Raw genomic sequence first — 6,801 nt, 5'->3', positions numbered from 1 at the left:
AAATTGAAATCATAAGCCAGAAGTGAAGCCATATCCATGTTTTACAGTGCAAGGAGTTGTTGACTTCTTTTTTTTTTTCCCCTTTTGGACCATGAATATAGCCAGATACAAGTGGAAATGTCTACAAGTCTCTACATGAGTGGCTGAGTCACTACTGTCATGAGTAGGCTTCCATGACAGACCCTGGCTTTTGCCAAATACACTCTTGGCTGTGCGCGAGCGCCAGAAATCCAGTGCCATCTCCAGATTCTGGGGTGTCTCCAGGTCTCCTCACCCTCAGCCGGGTGACTTCTGCATTGTGTTCTTAGAGGTTCCTGTACACTCTGCATCTGTGAAGTCTGGTCCTGTCCTGGAACTGGAGTTTGAGGTGGTTATGAGCCACCCTGTGGGTGCTAGGAATCCTAACCAGAGAAGCCAGAGCTCTTGACTGCTGCACCATCTCTTCAGCCCATGCTTTTGCATTTATTTGTTTGTTTGTTTGTTTGTTTGTTTGTTTATTTTCAGTCAGGATCTCTTATTACTTAGCCCCCTCTGCTCAGGAACTCACAACATAGACCAGGCTGGCTTCAAACTCAGAGATCTGCCTGCCTCTGTCTCCCCCATACTGGTATTACAGGTGTGTGCTGCCACAAAGGGTTTGCTTTTGTATTTCAAACAACTTCCCAGAGCTTCAAAACATTCCTGAGGACACAAGGGGTAGCAACAAAATAAGAACTTCCGTTGGCTTAGCAGTGGCATTCCTGACATCCTTTCACGAAGCAGGGTGTCCCAAAGCTGCATGTTACGCCATCTGTTTTTCAACCTGGGGCTGGGGAGGGCCAATGGCAAAAATTGCTATTGATATGGCTGCCCTTGCCACCAGGTTCAGTTACTTGCACCCAAATCAGGTTTGCTCACAGAAGTCGCTCCGGTTCCTGGGGAGTCCAGTACCCTCTTTTGCTCCCTCTGGCCTCTGTGTGTGTACTACACACACAGCACACACGTACATATATGCAGGCATAAATATACAAAGAAAAGTTAACTATAGATACATACAAATATGTATCTGTGCTGTTGACAGTGGACACGAGGGGGTTCAGGGCACTAATAGGAGTTGAGTATCCATGGCCAGCATATCCGCAGGGCCTACATCTGGCCTTCAGGAAGTACAGTGAAACCATCACAGGCTCTGGCTGAAGAAGCGCTCTGAGGTTTTTCTCTATCGTGTGAGTCGAAGAAAACACTCAAACACTCACTGGGATGTTTGTGTGCACTTTGGAAACCATAAAAGTGGGCCTTGACTTTGTCCAAAACTAAAGGGATGAGAAGTGAAGATGATGATCAGCGTTACTTTGTGTAGCCTTGGCTGTCCTGGAACTCGCTCTGTAGACCAGGCTGGCCTCAAACTCACAGAGATCCTCTTACCCCTGCCTCCCAAGTGCTGAGATTAAAATCATGTGCCACCACTGCCCGGCTTGAGAAGTAATTATTATTTAAGTGAAGGGGGGGGGCACTCAGATAGACAGCTTGCAAAGCACACACAGCTCAGGGACATTAAGCTCCATAAGGGAGTGTATCCCTGGCAAGTGGGATCAGCTGCCACAAGCGTTAGGTCAGAGAGGTGTGGCCTGGACACTTATGACTGGCGGCTCCTGTGCTCTGTGGGTTGAGGGCCTTTCTGAACGTGGTAACTTCTCAGATGCCTCCAGGTCTGTCCACAGGCTTGAGCAACCTGAACTGACTGTCAGAGAGAAAGAGTGCAACAGAGCCCAACTGACCCTCCCACCCCTTCCGCCTTGTTTTTGTTATCTCATTATCCTCCCAAAGCTTTGCTTAGTACAAACACTGCTTCCATTCTCACTATTTACCCAAAGCTCCTGAGCCTGAGCAGTCACTGTTAAGATTTGTAGGTGTCAGCTTAAGTGTGAGTCCCTCCCGTCCTGTGATGTCCACAAGAGGGTGCTACTGTCGCAGATAGAATCCATTTACAAACCTGCGAGGCTGCGTCTAGAGACCAGGTTTTCAGCGCCTGACCTGGGGGGTAGGGGAAAGCCTGCAGAGACCTTCCTCAGGCCTGTTTCTGGATGAACAATGATACTTCCTCACACGGGTCCCTCACTGGCCATAGTCTCTCCCTTCGGGTTAGCTGGGACCTTTGTTTCATGCTCTTCAGTCTCCAGCCCTGAGGCAGCAACCTGGCAAGGCAGTAGAGAAAATCCAGACTGTCTCCCACAGTCACTTGCTGGGTTTCGGACCCAGGACAAGAAGCTGAGGTGAATATTTAACAAAGTGGACCTGGCCTCCGGGTTCTCCCAGCACCTCTCAGTCCCTACTTGTTACAGGGCATGGCTGGCATACCCAGCCCTTTACCCTGAACTTCCCAGCCCAGGGGTTGGGCCTCCCCATATAATCCAGACATTTTGGTTTCCTCCCTCTCTCTGCATTTTCTCTCTCCCTGCCCTGGGCATGCTGTTTCTCCTCCCCTTCCTCTCTGTGTCCCTCCCCATGGCGACTTCCCTGACCCTGTACTTTGGGACCAGTAAACCCACCAGAGAGCTGCACCCAATAAACGTGCCTTTATGCTTTAATCTGAACTGAACTGGCTCATTTCATTGGTGGCTGGTGGCAGAGTCGGACGGGAAGTCACAGGCCAAATGCATTGGTAGAGACCACCGATGCTCTAGAATGCTACCCGCTCTGGACTCCCCACCCATCCTCCACCAGCCAGCGAGGCATGGACACAGCTGCCCATCGCCTCGCAGTAAATTCAGCTCGATTTGTTTATCTGCTAAACGAAGCTCAATATTAACGACACCTTCCTCTAAGAGCGTTGTGAGAATGAGGTGAGTTGATTCATTGTAAAGCTTAGAGCCTACCTCACAGCCAGCATTTGATCGGTGTTTGCTATCTTCCTAGGCTATGTCATTGCAAAACAAGCCGCCTCACTGAGTCTTAAAAACAAAACAAAAAAAAAAGAAGACCGTTTTACAGACAGGTACTCATGCTTCCTACATATGATGTCAAGGTAAGAGCCTTTGAGATAACCTCCAGCTGAGTGTCTTGAGGACTTAAACTTTCACAAGCTGTCAGGGTAACTCAGGGGTACAGCAACCATCTGGTGTCACCAAAGTTACCACGGCTAAAGGGTGAAGGTTCGTCATGGTGATGGTACTTTTAATCCCAGGTCTTGGAAGGCAGGGGCAGGAGAATCTCTGTGAGATCCAGGCCAGCCAGGGCTACATAGAGAGAGTCTGCCTCAGAAACAAAGGAGTTATTCAGTCCTCAGATCCTTCTGGTGTCATGTGACTTTGTGGAGCTAAGCAAATGAAGAGCCATCTTGCTCACTCAGGTAGATGTGATGGGATCTCTATTCGTTACTTCCCTTGTCACACTAACAAAATACCTGATGGCAATGAGGAGGAAGGATTTATTGGTGCTCGTGGTGCAGGTGCTGTCAGAATCAGGAGGAACCTGTGGAGTGTGGCTTGTTTACATCTTAGTGGGCCGGGGAACTCCTTCAAGGCTTATCTCCAACAACCTCCATCTGTGAGTTAGGGTATGTTTCCCAAAGGTTCCATAACTTCGAAAAGCGGCTTCACCAGCTGGGGACCTAGGCTTTAGACACAGGAACCTGTGGGGAACATTTTAGATCCGACTGTAACAGCCTCTGCTTGGAGAAAGGGGTTGAACTGGGGCAAGGAAACAGAGGTTGTCTGGCTCAAAATATCGTGCTCATTGAACCTCACAGGCTACTTGACTTCGATTCTGCTAAGAACTGAGCAGACTGAGAATTTTAGTGCAGTGGATTGAACGGTCTAATGTGCCCTGCTGAAGTCATCCAGGAAACAGCCACCTTTAATGAAGAGGGAGCCTAAGAAAAAAAGAAAGGACCGTCCTATTGGAAGCACCTTTGTACTGGGTTCCTCCCCTGTAAAAAGGCTGGGAAGTAGCAGCCTCTCCTTAGTCAGTTTTCACAGTGATTCTGTTTAGGTTTCTCCCAGGTTATATAGTTTCCAAATCTGTGACCATCATGCCTCCAAATTAACTTACTTGGATTGAATAATTGAATAATCTATTTCCCCTCCAAAATGAACTTCCGGCTTGGGGAACCTGCTTCTCTGATCATTCAGTCATATCCTCTTTGCTAGTTCAGGCTTGCTCAGCTCTGGCAACCTGGGTGGGGACAGGGGCCCAGGATGGGAATGGAGGCCTTAGGTTTCCACTTGGTGCTTTCAGAGTCCCGATAGGAGCCAGGACTTCTCCATGCCTTATTGGCATAAGAAAATCCCTAAATCTTTTGGCTGACATTTGTAGCCACTAGAGATGTCAACGTGTATAGATCTTGGCCACTCCTTTCCAGCTTGGCTATCAACTTACAAAGGAGGCAAGCCTTAGACTAAAGTTTGCAGCACAGCTATGGAAGCACCACAAAGCCCGAGCAGCCCATGTGTTCTGTCTGATAGCCCTGTAATTCCAGTTTCTGTCTCAAGTGCCATGCTGCGCACGCGCGCGCGCGCGCAGACACACACACACACACACACACACACACACACACACATCCCCTTTTGAGACAGATATCCCCAAGGTAAGATTGTCTTATCATTACTGTAAGCAGGAACCGTCCTGTGCCCAGCTGACAGCAGCAGGGCTAAGGCACAGCCTGTGGACCCAGCCCAAGGGACAAAGGGTGCACAGTCCTGCTCAGCTTCCTCATTCCGGTAACTCCAAAGTAAGGACTGTCCCAGAGCTGTCCGAGTAAGACAACCCACCCGTCTTTCAATGAGGCCAGTCACTAACCTCGTTAAAATCTGATTTCTGGGGTTACACACCACACCACAACCATACCTGGCTTTCTAGACTTGTGCACAGTTGTTTGGAATATGTTGTGTCCCCCTTCCAAAAAATCTTATGTTGAGATTCTTGCAGTCAGCGTGAGGCCTTTGGAAGGTAGTTGGGTCAAGAGGGTAGCATCCTCATAAATGGGATCAGAGTCCCAGAGGCCCCAGAGAGTCCTTCTTGAGCCTTTCATCCATGAGAGAATATAGGTGGAAGCTGGCATTTCAAAAGAAAGCCTGCCTAGAATCCCACAAGTAAGTGCTGACTCCTTGATCTCAGATGCGAACCCTCCTGAATTGTGAGAATGCATGTGGACTGTGGTACCTTCCCCCCGCCCCCAACGTGGGGAAGTCTAGTAGAGGGAAAGCACAAGTGAATCATTGCGAGCATCACATTATCTCATGGATACGACCACCTGAGGTCTGGCCATGGCGCATGCGTTACAACCCCCCCAGCAAATGGAGGTGAGGATGAAAGGAGACGTGAGTAAACTCTAGATTCGCACATTTCCATTCACACTCAGGCCACCATGATCTTCTGGACATGGTCAGCAGCAAGAGCAGAACATCAAAATTTCTCAGAGTCTTACTTTTTACGCCTTTTTATGAGCCTTTAAGAAGTTTCTGATATCAGGGTTGGGATGATGGCTCATCTGGTCAAGTGCTTATCATACAAGCTGGAGGACAGAAGATCAAGCCCCGGGTTCACTTGTAATCTTGGTCCTCAGGTGAGGTGGTGGAGCTAAGCAGATCCCCGGGGCTTCCTAAAGCTAACCTTACAGGACAAAGTCCAAACTGGTGAGTCTTGAAAGCCAAGGCAGAGGGTGTTGGAGGAGGCATGTGGAAGGCTGGCTTCTGACTTCTGCCCCTCACCCCTACTCACAGTTTCAGATTTCAGACTTTCAGTGTTAGGAAAGCTCAGCCTTAAGTAAGTTCTACACACATAATCCAGACCCAGAAAATGAAATGGAAAACATGCTGAACCCAAGAATCTGAGGCAGCCTACATGGTCTGTCGTGGAAACTATCAATATATCAGACATTTTAAAACATTCAATCACTTCTATTTTCCAAGTCACTGCTAAAGGAACCATGGAATAGTCCTTTTTTTTTTTTTTTTTATTAATGCCACTAATTATGGTATTACTTGATTCCTGGCTCCCGCCAAGTCTTCCTAGGTATTAGTGTTAGAAGACCAGGGCTTTAGGGACTAAAAGTCTTTTTAAATTTATTTTTGAGACAGGACCTCAAGCAGCTCAAGTCATTCTTAAAATCACTTTGTAACCAAGGATGACCTTGAACTTCTGATCCTCCTGCTCCGGCCCTTCTTCCACATGCTGGGATTATAGGTGTGAACAACCATAGCCGGTATATGCAGTGCTGGGTCTTTATGAACCCTGTCATCTGAACTACATTCCCACCTAAGGGTCTTAAGATTCTGCCAAGGCTGTGTTGTCTTCCCAGTCAGTAGCCCCCAAAGCTTGACCTCTGTCTGGAAAATTACTGATTGGATCACACATTTATACACTATCTAGTAATACTGAGATGGAGAACTGGAGTGTTGTAAGGGGAGCAAGGGTATGGGTAAGCTTAAGAGCGGGCTTTGAACCCCATGACTATTATACACTGTTGGTTTGAGCTTTGAGTCTCTTCTTGTGCCTTTCAAGGTAGGAGGGCTTGCTGGGTTATCAGGAGGACTAAAGGAGGGAGGGAATCTATGTGAAGTTTGGGACACAGAAAACTTCCTCAAGAATGCATCATATGCATTTAATTCCAGTACTCAGGAGGCAGGGGCAGGCAGATCTTTGTGAGTTCAATGTCATTCTGGTTTACAATAAGAGTTCCAATCCAGCTAGGTTTACAGTGAGACACTATCAAGAAGAAGAGAAGAAGAAGAGAAGAAGGAGGAGGAGGAGGAGGAGGAGGAGGAAGAAGAAGGAAGAAGAAGGAAGAAGAAGGAAGAAGAAGGAAGAAGAAGGAAGAAGAAG

The sequence above is a fragment of the Psammomys obesus genome, unplaced genomic scaffold (assembly GCF_907164565.1).
Source record: "Psammomys obesus unplaced genomic scaffold, mPsaObe1.curated_primary_1811, whole genome shotgun sequence".
Taxonomy (NCBI): Eukaryota; Metazoa; Chordata; class Mammalia; order Rodentia; family Muridae; genus Psammomys; species Psammomys obesus.
Note: the sequence above shows the minus strand (reverse complement) of the source record.